General features: G+C 44.4%; 1 long non-coding RNA gene across 5 annotated transcripts in view; it reads right to left on the bottom strand.

Annotated features, from left to right (window-relative positions):
• Positions 1-5,055, bottom strand: part of LOC309373207 — a 37,505-nt gene extending 32,450 nt beyond the window's left edge. For all 5 annotated transcript variants that reach the window (XR_014169836.1, XR_014169837.1, XR_014169838.1 and 2 more), the window contains exons 1-2: positions 4,767-5,055; positions 2,021-3,364 (exon numbers count right to left, since the gene is read on the bottom strand). This is a non-coding gene — a long non-coding RNA (uncharacterized lncRNA). The remainder of the gene's footprint in view (positions 1-2,020; positions 3,365-4,766) is intronic.
• Between the last annotated feature and the right edge of the window lie 14,939 nt (positions 5,056-19,994).

Genomic DNA, 19,994 nt, shown 5'->3' with positions numbered 1-19,994 from the left:
TTTCAGTAGCATATCCGAGATCTGTCCCACAGATCAGAGGAGATCATTTCCCCCTGAAACACCGATTTAATTCAAAACCCGACCATTTTAAACATTGAATGATCTGTTATACTGAGCATGACATCCCAGGACTTGTGAAGGAGGCTTGGGATACATTGTTTTCTGATCCAGTGCTTTGAATAAGAATAAGAACAAAAAAGACTATCTGCCATGAAATGCCTGCTAATATTATGTGAGTTTGCAAAAAAAGTAAATCTGACTCAGATGTTTGGCCTAATCATCCTTCAAGTCAAGTGAAAGGGGCAGAAGCAGCTACTGTGTGTATGAAAATCTAATAATTGCAGTAGCCCTTTTCAGGTGAAGTGCTCACACAATCTGTCAATGCATTATTAGGAAGTGGAGCTGTGCCAATTAGGCCCCTCCCCTGACATTCAATGGTTCCCTCTATTGAAAAAAATAAAGGTGTCTCTGCACAATAGAAGCTGTTGGGTCTATTTGGTGCCTTGTGTTCTAATGGTTTCTTAATATTTTCCCAGGACATTTGCATCCTTTAGGACAAGGCTTACTGTTCCCCTTTCAGGGTATCAATGTTACTGACAGGGCAGGTTTTTATGCAATGCCACATTGTTTAATAAATCATGGATATGTTAGCATGTAAAATAGAGCAGCAGGGGCCGACTTATAAATAATTAAATATTCATTTGCATAAAGATGAAGAGCATATTAAATACCAGAGGAAACGGAACGAGATAGGACTGTATGTCCTGATGAAAGCAGGGAAAGAGGGAGGTCATCACATACACAGAGACAGCTGCAGAGAGGCACACAATCTGAGGTTGGGGTGGTGGTAAAATTCACTGCAAGTTTCAAAGGCCTGCTCCTGCACACATTTCCGATTTCATTTTTTAATACAACAGCTTATTTTAAGAGAGTCTGCTGTTGTTGCTTTCCTAACCAGGGATGAAGGCATTGTTGAGAAATAATTGCAATGCAGTAGTGACAAAAGAAGACACAACTGGAAGAATTCCTTTCTTAAGACCTAGGGCAAGGATAGGGAACCTGTAGCTCTCCAGATGTTGGACTGTCATCCCTGAGCATTAGGCACAATGGCTGGGGCTACTGGAGCTTGGAGTCCAATAGTATCTTGAGGGCTACAGGCTTCTGTCCCTGCTGCAGACATAGTGGCCACTTCCTTTGATCACACTGTGCCTTGACCAGCTTCCCTAGCACTGTTGTTTCCCACCCTCAATCTCCACACATACTGTTCCTCTTGAATTTAAGCAGCGGATGAAGATAACCTTCTCTCGGATTGGTCTCTTCTTGCCTAAACCCCTTTCTCCACTGCCCTTTTTACTCAGGTCACCTTCCTTTGAGCTTTTTTTAAAACCCCAGTCCACTTCTGATTAGTCTGTACCTTTTGTTTTGCTCTGTGACCTATTCCTAATCCCCAATTTACATTTAGCTTGATGTATTTATAATCCCAACCAAACTGCCAATTTATCCTTCCCTTACATAAGTTGGACTGCCTGTTGTTTATAAGTTTGTTTTTTGAGCAGCCGGCTTGGCAAAGCTGAGGACCTAAGGCTGAGGATGAACCAGGATTCCCAGACAAGGCTTCTGGGAAGCATTCCCACAGCACAGCAGGAGCATTCAGCCTCTGAAGCAAAATCTGAGGTTGAATGGGACCTGAGCCTACATGAGCAACAACACCTTAAAGAGCCGGTGAAATCCTACTCCATAAGAAAAAATTCCAGGAGTCAATGAAAGACTCCTCAGGAGTCAATGTCTCCTCACAAGTAAGGTCCTTCTCATGAGAAGAGCTCTCATTGACAACAGCTGGTGGAATTCAGCTTGAACCTTTTTGAGCTGCAGCTCAAGAGCCTCAGTGCCAGGCTGGAAGAGCTACTGGAATAATGTTTTTCTACTAGCATTGTGCCTTGCACCTGACCTTTGTTGCCTAGAAGCAGAACTCAGGCCTTCCCCTTGACTTGCCTGAGCCCTTCCTTGAATCTCTGCTTACCTGGACTGCTCATCAATTTGCTTCTTGCTTGAACCACTGTTTGCCTGAGAATGGACTTCATTCAGACTGGCCTTGGATATTGCTGCTGTCTGTGGTAGCTCTGCTGTCCGGAAGTTCCCCCGCAACTTGGGACCCAACTAGAACAGGACACGAGTTTGTGTAAAATGTCTTCCTCTAAACACAGCACAGTTTCCCGCCAAGGTCTGAAACCCCCACAGTTTGAAAAGAAAAAGGAAAAAAGACTCCAGTTAAGCCTGTGCAGTTACCAAGCACACTTGAGCTCCAGGATTTAGAAATTTAGGACAGGTGAGGAAATTGGTTGTTTATCAGTCATTGTGAAGTCACCCCATGGGAACAGCACACTGTGCCACTAATGGGAGATAACCTGTGTTAATGAGAGGCTTAATGAGGCAGTTTGCTGAGAGGTCAGCAGATTTGTCCATGACAACAGTGGAAAGAAATGAGGAAATGTACAATCACCCCAGAGATGCTGGTAATATCACCAGAGAGGCTTGAGTCTGAGGCTGCAAGTTTGAAGAGTAGCCAAAAGCCAAATCTCTTAACAAAGAGATACCTTGTGGGTTTACAAGGCCACCCTTGAGTGCTTCCCTCTTAATCCTTGCCTCTTAATGAACCTTCTGTTAGTCAGAAGGATTTACTATTGATAATTCATGTACACTTTTGACATTGTTTCTCATAACAGGTTTTCTGCATGCCACATTCCCTGCCTGAGTGGGACCATAATCCTGTTAGTGATATCACTGTCTGTTGCTATGGAAATGTACCTGGTGGTACAAATTCAGCACAATAATGACTTCTCTGCTTGATCAACAGTCAAGAAGACATATGCATGTGTATCTGTGAGTGACTGTAACTGTTGTATTATGTCTTTCACCAGAGTCGACAAAGGTGCAGTCTTTAAGTACTTGGAGTCCTGGGCATGCATTAGGGACTAAGTAACTGTGAACGTAAAGGGTATTGAGAAACCTTTACATGATAAATACATTTATTTGCCTAGAGTCCATGTAAGCGGAAACAGAACATTGACTAAACAACATAAATGGTAGAGCTGTGCATGGGTCCCAAGATTCATCTTGTATCTATATTTCTGTTTTGGTTAGTTTTGGGGTTGTTTTTTACAACTTTCTTCAGTCTGTGTTTCTTTGAGTGGCAAACCATCAGGGAATATATGCAGTGAAGTTGATTTGGACCATGAAGTCACTTCTAGTTCTTGGATTCAGATGGCTCTATTCAGTAGGGCTTATTGTAGACAGTGTAGTGCTCTGGAATCCCAGAGTTCATGGTCCAAGGCTGTAGTACTGTATATCTGGACCAAGAAATGATCTGAAATGAAATTACATGCTTATATATACCAATAATGCATAGGCCGAAACCATTGAACTAGTCTGGAGAAGGTGACAGATAGCACCTGTCTCAATGATCTGCATGTAGTCTCCATATGTTCGATTACCTAGTCAGGCATTACAGAGTGAGCAGAAGGACATTCTGTTATAGTTGAAAACACATCAATATGCAAGTCTGCTTTCAGTCACAGAAATAAAGACAGGCAAGACAGAATGCAGCAGCCCTACTGTCTAGCCTAGGCTACAAGCAGGCATACATTCTCTGTGATCAGATGATGGTAGAAGCTCGACTCCCTTATGTTACAACTTCACTGGAGCCTGATTGCTGGAATGCGGGTCACTAACCGATTTCTGAGTGGTAACATGTTTTCTTCCCCTGAATATACTGACGTTTTTCATTTCCTAAAGTAAAAAAAGTTGCATTTTGAAGGAGCAGAGCAATAATTCTGGTTACACTTCTTATTACAGCTTGTTGACTGAAGCTACAAAAAGGGCGGGGGGGGGGATGAAATTGGTACATGACAGGCAGCTATTCCCTTCCATAATGCATTTAGGTTCAGACTGCATTTTGAACTTTGATGTGAAGGCTTTGGAATTAAAAAGCTGCCCCTGGAGAAATGCAGAATGGTCTGCAAATATGACATATTCCTGTCATCCTCCCCTCTCCCCAAACTAAGCATTGCTAAGTTTAGCTGCAACACTCCCAACAGGAATTGCTCAGCAAAATCCCAGGGCACTACTTTGAACATTTCAGGGGATGTGCTGTCTTGCACTATCAAATTCTCATCCTTGCTGAATATACCTTTGATCATAGCTGGGAGAAAGATTTGCAACCATGTGAAACTTGACTCATTTGGGGTTTCATTATACACGTTGACCATGTTCACTAAAGCCTTTGCTAAAGTTCGCAAACTATTTCAGTTGCACCTTTGATGGGTTTCTGGCACAGAGTTTTGCGAGAAATTCACAGATTTGTCGGGAAGCTAATGGAAAATGTTTCAGAGTTCTAGGCCCATCTGACTGCGCAAAACTCACCATATGCTATAGATAGATTTAAGAGTGCAGAAGTTATTTTGAAAGATCTCCCAAAAGAGAATAAGCCAATGGTCCATCCAGTCCAATTTTGTCAGCTGCAGTTCTTGGGCCTATACCTGCTTTTCCTTCAAGGGAATGGAAGATGTAAATATTTTAATGCCTTAGAAGCAAGAAGCTGGTTAGGGATGCAGCAGGACCTTTGGACTGCAAGCAAGGAAGATGTGCTAAAGAAGGAAAATGAGGTTTAGAGAAGCTGAATGTATTCTTCGTGGTTGTTTTTGTTATGGAGGATGGGGTGATAAAAAAAATCAGTCCTCTTGTCAGATGGGGAACATCCCCTCACTCACCCACTTAAGGATATTCTACCATTCTCAGCAGAGTTTATTTTCTTTCAACAAAGTAAGCTGCTCACGTAGATGTCAAACAAAGCTTTAAAAATAAAGAAAACTGTAGCACAGTAACATACTGTCTGAGAGAAACTAAAACAACATCATGAGGCAAGAATGACAGTTGGCCTCTCTAACTGAACTTACCGTATTTTTCACTCTATAAGACGCACCAGACCACAAGACGCACCTAGTTTTTGGAAGAGGAAAACAAGAAAAAAAAATATTCTGAATCTCAGAAGCCAGAACAGCGAGAGGGATCACTATGCAGTGAAAGCAGCAGTCCCTCTTGCTGTTCTGGCTTCTGGGATAGCTGTGCAGCCTGCATTCGCTCCATAAGACGCACACACATTTCCCCTTACTTTTTAGAAGTGAAAAAGTGAGTCTTATAGAGCAAAAAATACGGTAACTGAACTCCCGAAGGGAGGGACCGATTCCAGAGCACAACACAAACGCCCTGCCCACCAGATGGCAGACATTCTACTAATCAAAATAATGATAATAATAAAATTGTCCAGTAGCACCTTATAGACCAATTAAGTTTGTTCTGGTATAAGCTTTCTTAAGAAGTGTGCATGCACACAAAAGCTTATACCAGAACAAACTTAGTTAGTCTATAAGGTGCTACTGGACTATTTTTATTTATTTTTTATTTCAACTGTGTCAGACCAACACAGCTACCTACCTGAATCTACTAATCAAATTAGGCCCCAGTGTTTTTCTTACAGTTTTCACAGCAGAAGACACAGAGAAAATAATTGTGCCTGAAAACTATAGAGCCAAGGCAAATGACGGTGGCAAGAGATGGCATTCTAGGCCTTATTGATAAATGAATTTATTTATTTATTAATCCCTGGGCCAATATGATAACCGCCTGAGAGTTTTTAAAGAACAGACGTATGAAATTACTGATCTTCTAACGAAGCTATGTAACTTATCCCACAGCAATTAAAGTTGCCAGCAGGGGTGCAGGAACTCACTGCATGGTGGTCCCAACATGTGGCCTGTTCCACTTCACAATGGAGGTGAGAGGTGGGAAACAAGCTGTCCTAGGAATAATAGGATTGCAGCTGCAAATACTAGCTATTCAAGCTCTGAGGAAATTGCTTTAATGCTGATGATTTATTTCTCTTTTGATTGCTGTTTCTTTTACTCTGTTTTACAATCTTGTTGTAAGCGAGCTTGGAAATGTTTTATGTTGAATGGTCAAGATATAATTTAATAATAATATTTATGAATTAGCCTTAGAATTGGCCCCAAACTAATGATGTGTCATTAGCAAGCATGTGGATGAAACCCTAAAAAGCTGAAGTACAGCATTATTACTGATGGGCTAAAGAACATATTTAGGAAGATACTAGGGCATAAACTGGAAATGTTATTGCTGAGTTACCTCACAAACAGTGTTGTCTGCCAAGTTTCCATTGTCTGGAATTGGGCAACTGTTTGTCAACAACTCTTCCACTGTGTAAATTAAAAAGAAACTGATTGATCATTTCTCTTTATACCTAGTTCTATTCATGAAAGAATTGTTTTGTTTCTTCCTCATCCCCATCCCCACAACATGTTGTTCAGTATAAGAAAGAATCACTTCTCAAAAGCATATCCTTCTTAATCAATGTTCACCTAGTCTTACAAAGAAAGATGAGTAAATCTGACTGACCTCTTCCTTATGCTATTCATGTTATAAGAAAAGATGGAGTCAGAGTTTGCATTCCAACTGCTTTTATATGAGAAATATGAATAATTAAATTACTCATGTATAAACAAAGCAAACCCTCAGGCACTCCCTCAGACGTCAGTGCTTCAAGCATTTCCCACACTTCTCAGTTTAAGTATTTAAACCTAAGCTAGAGGAATTTATTGAAGATGTTTTCAGATGCTATTGTGGCACCATTGAGGTCCATGGTTTTTTTATTATTCCCATCCACTTTAGTGGGCACAAAATTGCACTTCTTGCTGCTTCCTGATTGAGCAACTGTTCACTAGGGAAGGACTTGACCATACATACCCTCAGTGAAGCACTATGCTCTTTGTGAGAGCTAAATGAAACTATAATTTCAGACTGACAATATGGCTTGGGAAAGCCCAGCATGAAGTAGGTATCTTTCATTAAACCAAGAAAGCATTTCCTAGGTGTGAGAGAAAACAATGTTTTGTGCTCTGAGCCCCAAAACCCATCCCTCATGGAAATAAAGACACAGTGGAGACAGAATTTAGTTTAAATGTTAATGAGCTAATTTTGGCCACAACTTTATTGAATACACAAATGTGACTGGTATTGACTTAGGCAATGGTATCAAAACTATAACTGGCTCCTGCCCCACCCTGCAGGAAGCCTGTAAAGGTAAACAACCAGCAGGGGGATCTCCGTCAGTGTATATTGACTGATGCTCACCCCTGGGGTTCCCGGGGGTCCTGGCATGGCCCTAGCCCCTCCCCACATTCCCCTAAACCAATGCCTAACCACCTAACCTTACAAAGTTGTGACGATTGCTAAGAGGTAGGCAAAAACCAAATGGCCACAGCCAATCTGCCACATTGGGGAAAATTCCTACCCGGCCCCCCGTTCCAAAACAGGCAACCAACCAAAGTCCAAATCAAGGCCAAACACCACCTAATTAATGGGTGGGTGGGTGTTCAGCAGCACAAAGCAAAAGGAGGTCCTTACGTCGCGCTGCCAACCCCCAACCTTTGCCACGATGCTGGTTGGCTAAAGGCCAGTGGCATAACTGTGGCACCACCGGCTTGGAGCGAGGCAAGCCCCGCCCACAAGCCAGTTGGGGAAGAGTTTCAGGGGCTGAGCACAACATGGACCCTCTGTTAGGAGGATCCAACTTATGAAACATGGCAAAAACTTTTTTTATACCATGGGGAAGTGCTTCTTTGTAGGCTACAACTTGGTACAAGATCTAGGAAATGTTTGGGATCTGTACCAGTTGGCTCTGTACATGGAACCAGTGACTAACTTGGAGCCACCTGGCTTTCAGCATCCTACCCTACAACCTAAATTTCACTTCTAGAACCTCACAACTATATTTCCCCATGTCTTTGGCACCAGCAAGGACCACAACCACCAACTCCTCCCTGGCACCATCTACCAGGCTGTCTAGGTGATGGGCAACATCTGCAGCCTTTGTACAAGACTGGCAAATTACCCTGTGGTCTGTACACCCATCACACACCCAACTCCCTATGTTCCTAATTAATGATCAAATAACCCACTACCAGTATTTTCACACACCCCAGAGAAGTATACACAACATGGGAGGGGTGTTATCATCTCCCAAGGAATAGGTCCTTCTAAAGGACCATTTCCCTCTTCCTCAAAGTGATGCCTTCTTTCCCCCAAGATCCTCATTCTCTATGACAGTGGGGGAGCTATGAACGTCCCTGAAGGCTTTGTCCACCAACCTATCAGCTTTTACAAGTTAGCCACCTTGGCCTCAAGGAAAGAAACTTGTGTCTAGACAGCCAGGAATTCACTGCGCCAAGCACATATCTACACTTCTATCCAACAGGCAGGCAGTGCGAAATACTGGAAATCCCCCCACCCTACTGAGTTGCATTATTATTAGGTTTTGTTTACGTCAAGGAATGCAGGGGTAACTAACATGCTTCCTAACTTGCTTGGCTGTTCAGCTTCAAACAATCTATAGTTGGCGGAAAGGGTTGTAGCTCAGGGGTAGAACACTGCTTTGCATACAAATGATTGCAGATTCAACCCCCAGCATCTCTAAGTAGGACTGGAGACCCATATCTGATATGCTGGAGAGTGCAGGAAGTTGCTGGCCAAGAGAACCCTAGTTCCCATAGTGAGTCCAGCTCAGGAGATGCTATTTATGAGATTCCAGGGGCTCTGGATTCCAGTGGCTCCCAGCTGTCAGGTTCTGGCTTGCCATGAGGACTTGAGTCCAGTGCCTTCATCAGAAGGCATCCTCCCTCATCTGTCCAAGTCCTGGCTATTTTTCAAGGTCAAAGTCTTGAAAGCCTGTTTGTAGATGCAACCCAGCAGAAGCCCAGGTGGATATAGTTATGTGGCCCTCTGGCTAATGGGAAGAATGTTGTCTAGAGACATGAATAATAACATGGCCATGGTGAGGCTAAGCTACTTGTGTACTATTGAAAGCTGGCATAGCAAGAACAAAAACTATATCATTGGGTGGTGATGATGGAGAAAGAGGTACATAGCATTATGGCTTACTTAGTTTAACACTTAACTGTAAAGTATTGATAGAATTCTGCATTCTGTTTTTTATTGTGACCTTGGCTCATCTCTCTATTAGCTTTCGCACAAAATGAGGGGAGCAACTCATATTTCATTCCCTTGTGTAGTAAAAGGAGCATGGCCTTGTTAAAAAATATAAGATGGATGAGATGTGCAAAAACAGAAAACAACTGCCAGTGGAAGTAATATTCAAATGCAAAGCTGCCTTTTTCTCTAAGTTTGGGAATGTTTCTCAGAGCAATCTACCATGGCAGTGGAAGAATTTCTTTTACAACATTTATCTTCATTTTTGCCTCTGGCTCCATCCACCACCAGTATGTGACCCTTGAAAGTTTGCCCAGAAGAGAATGCAGCTCTTGGGCTGAAAAAAACTGTTCCCACCCCTGACACACATGAAACCCTTTTGCCTTAGTCTTAGCCTCCAACCCCAATGAATGGAAGCTAATGTAATCTAGGCGAGTTGTTTCTGAGAGGCAGGCAGAGGGCAGGAAGAAAAGGGAGCAGAGTGCAAAGAGTCTTGATTTCTTTTCTTTCTTTTTTTAAAGTGCTTTGGCATCAAGACAAGCTTTCCTCTTGAGGCTAACAGCAGCTTTTGGGGCGAGGGAAGGGAATTTTAATTTGGACCATGTCTTGTATAGGCCACCTCCTTCCTGCAAACCCAATTTTCAGGTTGTTGTTTTTTAAGAATCAAAAAAACTTAAGTAATATATTTGATATCATGTGTAATTTGGCTGACAGTCTCTGGTCAATAGTTGAATCAGTGGTGGTTCCAAGTTTCAGGAAGCCCACAGCTGAGCATCCTTGTGGGGTTCCATGACAATGGCAGGTTTATCAGTTGGCAGCAGTGCTCACCCTGTATCTCTGGGCCTACAACATTTACTCACCAGCGCAACCACTACTAATTTCCCCAATAATTTCAGCATCTCTAAGACATACGGTGGGTGCTGTGTTATGGGAAAATTGACATGGCACCAGCAAGTCTGCCTGTAAGGACCAGGAGCTCCAGGATCAGCGTTTCTGCCCAGTTTCCACCTGCCACCGCCATGAAAGAGCTCAGGCTTCAGCGGCATGGTGGCCTTGCTGCTGCATTGACAGGGGAGCAGTTAGACCTGTTAGTTCTATGTTAATTGTCCCACAGCGAAGTTCCTATGGTGTATGCATTGCATATAGTAAATTCAGCTGCCCAGGCCTGATGCTTCTGTCAGCATCAGGCCCAAGAAAATTTGAAAATAAGAAAAGTAAAGTAGTCTCCAGAGGCTCAGTATCAGCCGCATGGAGCCCTGGCGCTCTCCGAGCCATGCCATGTGCTAGTGCTGAAGGGAGTGGGCAGGGGGGTGCATTGACAGTTGGAAGGCAACGCCCGGAGAGCAGGAGGAGAAATGCATCTGGAGCAAATAAGATATGCAGGCTTGACTGATAAGCGAAAGGAGTGCACTGCCAAAATGCTCTGGCAACACCCAATGAGGCCATAAGGCAAAGGGGGGAATATGATATGATAAATTACTGGTGGTGGGGTGGTTGGGAGGTGCTGCTAGGGTATAAAAACTGCTTGCTTACGTGTTTTAGACCCCCCAGCCTTTGGAAATAATTCCGCTGGTGGTCTCTGCGCAGATCACAATAAACTTTTTCTCCGAAGGAACTGAATCCCTGGTGCTTCTTTGTCACCTCTGCGTCCTGGGTAAGCGGGCAAATGGATCCCAAGTAATTAAGGCTTCACATTTGGGGGCTCGTCCGGGATTTGCCCAAACCCATTGGACCGGAGGCCAGGCTCGACCGCGGTGAACAGCTTGGGCTGGTGCTCGCAGCTCCAAGCGCGCACCCTGCCAGTTTGTAGGGGGAGCTAGCCACACCGTCCCAAAGTGGAGACACCCGGTCGAGGGAGAAAAACGACGGCCGAGGAAAGGGACCCACAACGGGAGAAAGGTGAGCTCTAAGGGAAAGGGGCTAGAGGCTTGATCAACCTCACCTGGCCGTGGCAGTAAAAGTGCCGCCAGGAGGGTAGGAGGGGAGGACAGAGGGGAGCCTGTGTTGTGTGTGGTGTGAAAGGATGAATGTATATGTGAGGCCGGGGCTTAGCGTCCCCTTGGCCAAGCGTGTGTAGGATTGTGAGTTTCTTGGCAGCGCGAGCTCGTCCAAGCCACAGTCTGTAGCAAAACCGGTGTGTTTGAAGAGAAGTCCCATATAGGAGCGGAGTATTTTGTTAGACATGGGATCTGGAGGCAGTAAATGTACCCCTTTGCAGTGTTTACTGGATAACTGGAGAACAGCTACAAAACATGACTGTTGGGGTTTTAAGTTGCAGAAAGAGAGACTCAGAACTTTATGTGAAGTAGTTTGGCCCACGCACCGAACTGGCTGGCCATCAGAGGGCACTCTCGACCTGCAGTTAATAGACCCCCTGTGGCAAAATATAGTTAATGTTCACCCGGACCAGATTCCTTATATTTCCACCTGGAAAACTAATGTGGGAAAAAATCCCTCGTGGCTGGAATCCTGCCGCAGTAGAATAGACCAGGGCGCCCGCCTGTGTGCGGTCAGAACGAAGCCAAAACCCCAGGTCTTACAGGACCTGGAAGAAGAAGGTGTATTGAGACCTCCTCCCCCATATGCCCCACCAACGGCACTGCCAGTGCCAGGGGCGGCCAAAGATGATGAATCAGATGAGGAAAAGGGAGAGGATGAGGAGTTTAGACAGACTATTGGAAAGTTGACAAAGGGTGGAAAGAGGTGGACTGAAGAACAAAGGAAAAGAGTTAGAGATTTTGTAAATGACTTTAAGGAAGAAATAGACGTTAGTGGGCACTTAGTGAGTGCCGCGGAGTGTAAAAGGGACCATGGAGGAGGAAACAGAGACATTGGGAACAGGCTTGGGATAGAGCTGCCCTGCATAAGGCAGCCAAGAAACAAAAGGAGAGAGCAGAGAAGATAGCCCCCCTGCGCCGGGTTTATGACCCACCAGGACCCCCAGGGGTGAACGGGGCACCAGCGCCACGAACATATACGGTCCAACATGTGCCTTTCTCAAGTGCAGATGTATGTAATTGGCGCAATCAGAACCCCTCTTTTGAGGAGAACCCAGCAAAAAATTATAAAATTGTTTGAAGGGATTTTTTAAAATTTATAATCCCACTTATGATGATGGTACAATATCTCCTGGACTCACTACTAACTACAGAAGAAACTAGGAGAGTCCACACTGAGGCAAGAGCGCATTTGCGGGCTCTAAACCTGGGTGAGGTGGCCATAAATATCGCCTACCCCTGAGAAACCCCTAACTGGGATTACCAAGAAGTGGGAGGCCAAAATTCTTTAAATACGTACTGCCAACATGCATTGACTGGGATGAGGTGGGCCTCCCAAAAGCCTACTAATTTGATGAGAGTTAGGGAAGTGATTCAGAAGCATGAAAGCCACCAAGGATTTGTTAAACCACCTGGTCGAGGCTGGATACCGGGTATCCAAGAAGAAGGCGCAGATATGTCAACCAACTGTAAAATACCTTGGTTTTGGCATCTCTCACCAACAGCGAACTCTAAGGGAGTCCAAATACCAGAGCCAAAGAACCGCAGGGAGCTCCGTGGTTTTCTGGGATCCGCAGGGTTCTGTAGGATATGGATACCTAACTACAGCAGCATTGCTCGGCCCCTGCATGAGTCAACTAGGGGAACAGAGAAGGATCCTTTTATATGGGGCAGGGAACAGCAGCAGGCTTTTCAGGATCTCAAAGTGGCATTACAACAAGCCCCAGCGCTTGGCATCCCAAACCCCAAGAAGCCTTTTACCCTGTTCATAGATGAAGACCAGGGGGTAGCCAAGGGAGTTTTATGCCAGAAACTGGGAAATTGGCAGCAACCCGTTGCATACTTGTCAGAGAGGCTAACCTCAACAGAACAAGGGTTGCCCCCCTGTATGAGAGCGGTTGTGGCAGTGGCCACCCTACTCACAAAGGCAGATAAATTCACGTTCGGACAAGACACCACTTGTGTGACTCCACACGCAGTCCCAGCCTTACTTGACATGAAAGGCACCTATTTCCTATCACAAGCAAAAATGAGGAAGTGCCAGATGCTGTTATTACATCCACGCCTGAAGTTTCAGGTTACCACAGCCCTTAACCCAGCTACCTTATTACCGGTAGGAGAAGGTGAGGGACCGACCCATGATTGTGTAGAGGTCATGGATGAAGTGTATTCCAGCAGGCCTGACCTGAAGGATGAGGCAAACCCACATTGGCCTTCATGGTTTGTGGATTGTGGATGGAAGCAGCTTTGTTGAGGCTGGACAGCGAAAGGCAGGATATGCAGTGGTAGCCCTTGAAAACAATGTGGTTGAGGCCAGTTCACTCCCACTGGGAACCTCAGCCCAACTGGCTGAAATAACGGCACTTACCAGGGCCCTGTGTCTAGCAAAAGGGGAAAAGATCAATATTTATACTGACTCAAAGTACGCTTTCCTCACCCTGCATGCCCACGGGGCACTGTGGAAGGAAAGAGGTCTGCTCACCTCCAGAGGGGGTCAAGTGGCGCACCCTCAGGCGCTCTTAGACCTTCTGGACGCTGTCTGGGAACCTGAAGAGGCCAGGGGAAACCGCCTGGCTGACCGGGTAGCAAAGGAAGCAGCCCGGGGTTCATCCCCAACACCTTTCATTGGGGCCCTGGTACCAGAAGAAATTCTGGATAGCACCTTGAAACCAAGATACTCTGCCCATGAGGTGGCTACCGCAGACGCTGAGGAGCTAAGGCTCTCTAAAGAAGGATGGTATCTCACCCCTGGTGACCGGATATGGATCCCAGGATCATTGTCCCGGCAAGTAATTCAGCGGTACCATGAGTCCACCCATGTGGGACCTGATGCCATGACCAAGCAGCTGGAAAAGTGTTTTTATGTGGCCAACCTTTACCAACTGGCTGCCCAAGCTTCCAGGAAATGCATGTTGTGCCAAAGGAACAACCCTAGAACTGGACACTTGGCTCCACCAGGAGTTCAGCACAGTGGGACGGCACCCATGGTGGACCTTGTTGTGGACTTTACTGAATTACCTCGATGTGGATTGTATCATTATTTGCTTGTGGCAGTATGTACGTACACAGGCGCCCAGCGGACGACCGCTCTGCTGGTATCACTCCGGACCTCTAGGCACGGCTGAAGAAGTGGATGGGAGGAGTGCCCGCCGGCAGCGCTCCCAACGTGCCTGCAGTTTGAGTAACACCACCTGATAATGTTTTAAATCCCGAAAGAACTCTAGTGTGTATTATTTGGTGTGAGGAAGAGCCCGTGGGTATTTTGACACCAAGTGCTGGCCGTGTCAATGCTGCCACCTACTCTTGTGGGTGTGTGGTAATCTACCAACCTTGGGCTCCTTCCCCGTGGGGCTTGTGTTTGCCCTCCACCCACCAAGGATATAGTCACCCCACAGGACTAGAAGGGTTCTATTTGCATACTATAAGATTTGATCCTTGGAGGTTTCCACGACCCCTTTTATCCTGATCGCCCCGAACGCCCAGGCAGGCCAAATCCTTCCCCAGACCCTTATCATGATTAAGGAATGGTGGGAGGAACCTTGGAACCATCGGGCATGGTGGATAGGGGTGACATGTACTGCCTTGATTATATGGATGCTGTTATATTTCTGTTGGCACGAACGCCACAGGTTTTCTGGAAGGAAGCGATCCCCCTCCATCCCCTTGATGATCCTTCTCCTATTTATGGTGGGAGAATCCACTCCCAAGGCCAAATGCTTCCAGGCCTTAAATCGTAATAGCATTTTCCCCACACATGAAATGAGAAGACAGGGGGCTCAGAGTCTCTATAACAAGTGGCTTCAATTGGCAGAAAAAGTAGCCCATGTTCCTGTACAAATTTGGGAAGGAAGGATGGGATATGTCCTACTAGACAATTTCCTCCCAACAGGGTGGCTCCGGGGGCTCTTTGCTATGCTTATGGGACCTTTGCTAATTTTGCTTTTGCTCTGCTTCTGTATCCTGCTATCCCTGCGAACGAACCTATGGGTTAGGTTGTTCAGAAGAAGAGGAGGGAAATGAAGGGAGTGGGCAGGGGGGTGCATTGACAGTTGGAAGGCAACGCCCGGAGAGCAGGAGGAGAAATGCATCTGGAGCAAATAAGATATGCAGGCTTGACTGATAAGCGAAAGGAGTGCACTGCCAAAATGCTCTGGCAACACCCAATGAGGCCATAAGGCAAAGGGGGGAATATGATATGATAAATTACTGGTGGTGGGGTGGTTGGGAGGTGCTGCTAGGGTATAAAAACTGCTTGCTTACGTGTTTTAGACCCCCCAGCCTTTGGAAATAATTCCGCTGGTGGTCTCTGCGCAGATCACAATAAACTTTTTCTCCGAAGGAACTGAATCCCTGGTGCTTCTTTGTCACCTCTGCGTCCTGGGTAAGCGGGCAAATGGATCCCAAGTAATTAAGGCTTCAGTGCCAGGCCTGAGTTGAAATGAAGATGTGATTTGTAAGGTAAGCCAGAGTTCCATTAAAAACGGAGATTGCATTAATTTCATATAATGGGACAATTGTCATTCCTGTGGAGAAATTTCTGGGGGGATCTGAATTACCCCATTACACTTTTGTTCAAATTACTCATTCAAGTTCAAGATTTTTAAATATATATATATATCTGGGAATTGATGTAAATTAAGCAGAAGCATTTTTAAAAAAATAATAAAAAGGAGCCAAACTACAGAAAAGAATTGAAATATTGAGGCACAGTCAACACGACACAAACCATGTTTTAAACAAAGGAAGATGCTTAAAAGCTATCACTCACAAATCATTATCAGGGAGGAATGGAGAATCATTGCCTACAATGAAAAAAATGTGAAAAACAGAAAAACAAATGCAAGATACTCAAAGCGATAATCTAGTGATGCATTGTATTAAGGACATTATTTGACTTGAAAATCAACTACATACACATTATCCAAATGAATTAATTGCCTTAACTCATCTGGGGAGCATTTTTTAACATCTGAGCCTTTGTCAGAATTGCTGGTAAATAATGCCATAATAGCACACTTAACTAGATTTTGTGTGTTACTGCAAGCTTGCATGTCATTCCCATATAATTAAACTTAGAAAGTAGGAGAAAGAAATAATAATCAAAAAATTATCCATAATAACAGGAAACAAACTCTGTGTGAGTTCCCAGTTGCTCTCATTCTCCTATAATTGGTATTGATGGAGGTGGGTAACTGCTTCCAGGCTCGCAAAAAAAATAATACTTACATGGTAGCCAGTACAAATCTGAATAATTTCCTCAATATTTCCCATCTGTTTTCTCTCAAAGGAATTTAAGCAAAAGATGTGGCTGGCTTTTCCACATAATCTGGCCAGATATAAAGTATACCATAACTTAATTTCTAAAAACTGAAATTAAATGCTGGTTTCTGTGCAGACCCAAAGGTTTTGCAATCTAAATGAGACAAGCCAAGAAGGGATGGGATGGAGATAGAAGCAGTACTTAGGGACTGGCTGGTGAATAGGGATCCAGAATGATGTAGTGGTTAGAGTGTTGGACCAGGACTTGGGAAAACAGGGTTCAAATCCCTGCTCAGCCATGAAACTCAATGGGGGACCTTGGGCCAGTCACAGTCTCTTAGCTTAGCCTATCTCAGAGTTGTTGTGAGACTACAATGGGAGGAGCAGCTCCGACTGCTCGTTTGCTTGCTTCCCTCATCACCACCACCACCCCAGTGAAAAAGAAAAGTTTTAGACAGTGCCAGCAAAGCAGGGATGCAATTTCCCTTTGTTTGCTAAGTGCCAAATGAAACAACGGATGAGGCAAGAGGGATGGAAGAGATGAGAGGCAGCCAGGAAACTGAGGTTTTGTCGGCAGAGCAAAATGATGTTCTGTATTAAGGAAGTCTCAGAGGTCACTAAGGTCTGAGAAGTGCAATTGAAAATTCTACACAAGTTGTATATCAACCCAGGCCCAAGGAAGGCATTTGTTCAAAAGATGAGACCTCTGAGTGCTAAGCCAATAGTTGAGAAAGGCAACTTGGGTCCTTTGGTGATGGTGAACCCATCAGCTGATTAATTTCTTTGGGGATGTCTTCTCATCTTTATGGTCAGATTGCCTCAAACCATTGTTCCTTTCGGCCCTGTGCAGCTTCCAGTAGAGGCCCCTCTAATTTATCTTCTGTTGCAAGGAAACGCTTCAGAAACATTTATTTCAAGCTGGTATGTTTATTTTTATTGACTGGATCAACGGCAATCCTGCCCGCCTTTGCTTTCACATCCTTTTCGCATCCTCTACTTCTGAGATGGTTGGCAATCTTCTCTTCCCCCTCCCTAAATATCTCTTGAAGCTTTGAACTAAAATGAAGCATTGGATTGTATAGTGCAGCCATGCTAAAAAGGCCATTTTTGAGCATATTGGTTGTTAAAACAAAGACAACCTCTTTGTCTCAGTTTGGTGGGATTTCACTGAATACATTGAAAAAGAAAATTTACATTTGTCTCTTCCACGAGTCTCAAGAAATTTGGGATAAGTAGCATCTAACTGACTGGGGGAGGGAGAATACTTGATGTAATATAGAGCCTTTTATTCTTAGTATTCATTGTTTCAGTGATGGGTTTATGCTAGTAATGTGTACCACACCTAGCATTCTCTCATTTCTTATGAAGGTACTCTCCATTTACCTGTCTGTATCTTATTGCAAATATCTGGATAAGTAGCTTTATCATTTATCCTTGTGAATGCAGCATCCGATGCCAGCCTTGGGTTGTGTTGGATTATTTTGTAAGTGTTTCCTTCGTGAAGTTTTGTTTTGTTATTGGTGCTATATGGATAAAATTCAATAAAAAATACTTTCTCCCCCCAAATTGTAAAGAGTAGGATTCTGGTTTTTTGTTTCTTATGTTTTCGTAAAGTGCATTATAGTTTATTGTTGCTGTTGTAGAAGATGTTAGATATTGCAATGGATTATGCTATTATGCTATTTTTTTATCATACTTTGAGTAGTGTTCCTTTCCCTTTCACGCTATTATATGATTGGTGAAGACCTTTGACTAACCGGGTAAGCTTTGTGAATTGTGATCAATCTTATCCAGTTGTTTTGTGGTGCAGAATGAAAAGGAAGCTCTAATATGGATGCCTGGATGTTGCCCTTCTTGGCTTAATATTACCAATGGGGTGGGGTGGCAGACAGTACATAGAACAACCCTTAAGAATCAGGATAAGCCTCTTAGCATTGATTGAAAGCCTTGTGATTAGGCATAAAAGCAGCCTCTGCAATCTCCTAGAGATGAATTTGAAGAGATTATTATGAAATAATGAGGAGGAAGATGGGAACTCAGGTGCCTTTTTGTACTGTGTGGGAGATGCTTATTCATTAGCTAGTCCCATGTAGTTGGGAGAACATTAAATGACCCAGTGACGTGGTGTGAGCAAATTGTATGTGCTTTCCCACAGAATCCACCCCATGTTATGAAGCTGGTTCGTTTAAATGTTCTTTTGGAGCTTTTTAATTGATACTCCACTCACATATGGTTGGAAGGATCTTCAAAGAACACCTTGGGTCTGGAGCTGAATCCAGATGTCTTATGTTGAAGTTCCAATACAAATTATATTCCTATCTAGAGATGCACAAGGATCTTTTGTTCAGCCCCCAAAAGGGTTGAGCTTTTGTAAATGCCCCTATTCAAACCCTTGTGATGTACCTAGTCTCCTTCACTCTAGTCCTCTAAGCACTTGCAGACCCTCCAAGTGTCCCTATTTAGAGAAGCTATCCCATTTCCTGATTTGATCCTGGAATGTCCCACTTTTCCTTAGGACACCCCTATTTTCATTGAAGAAATGTTGGATGGTATAGAGTTATCTGAGCTGCAAGCTGTCTGAAGGCAGTCCTGTATAGGGAAGGTTTTTATTTTTTACTGTTTACTGTTTTATTATGTTTTTATATATGTTGGTAGCTGTCCAGAGTGGCTGGGGCAACCCAGTAAGATGTGTGGGCTATAGATAGTAACATTATTGTTATGGAATGGGATGTCCCTGTTTTCATTGCAGAAATGTTGGCCATCATTAATGCATCCTTTGGATTCAGCACCTGACTGAGGTTCCCTCAGATAATCCTGTTAAAAGATACAGGATTATCTGGTATTCTTTGCACAATTCTACCATGATATTGTTAATGTATAAGGATTTGTGCATGCAGAGAAAAAAGGACAAGAAAGAGTTAAGTTAGGTGTGCTGGTTAATTTTGGGGTGTGTTTGTCCTGCACCTGCATATGAGAGTGAGTCAGCACAATCTAAAATATAAATATACTTGTGTTTGAAGCAATTTTTCTCTTGGCTCATGCCCTTGGCCAGAGCCTAGTCTGTGTTGGGACACTGCTGGTAAGACTGTTTATTACAACTGTATGTAACGCGGGTGGCGCTGTGGGTTAAACCACAGAGCCTAGGGCTTGCTGATTAGAAGGTCAGCGGTTCAAATCCCCATGACGGGGTGAACTCCCGTTGCTTGGTCCCTGCTCCTGCCAACCTAGCAGTTCGAAAGCACGTCAAAGTGCAAGTAGATGAATAGGTACCGCTCCGGCGGGAAGGTAAACAGCATTTCCGTGCGCTGCTCTGGTTCGCCAGAAGCGGCTTAGTCATGCTGGCCACATGACCCAGAAGCTGTACACCGGCTCCCTCGGCCAATAAAGCGAGATGAGCGCCGCAACCCCAGAGTCGGCCATGACTGGCATGTTGAATGGGCACTCATCACACACCCCAACAGATATTACTTACACACACACACACTGCAGGACTAGGCCTGAGAAGTACCTTAGCGTGAGGCATACTCACTATTTGTGTATTTATACTCCTCAGAGTCCTCTTCAGTCAACAAAGCAAGAAGAGGTGCAGTTTCCATGTAGCAAGGCCAGTCATTCAGGCAGCAAATGCTGGAGCGTATAACCTCTCCCACCCCACCCCACCCCACCCCATCTGACCTGCCA

This window comes from Podarcis melisellensis (assembly GCF_964234715.1).
Source record: "Podarcis melisellensis genome assembly, chromosome: 6".
Taxonomy (NCBI): Eukaryota; Metazoa; Chordata; class Lepidosauria; order Squamata; family Lacertidae; genus Podarcis; species Podarcis melisellensis.
The sequence above is the reverse complement of the archived record's forward strand: the minus strand, read 5'-3'. Positions and strand labels throughout refer to the sequence as shown.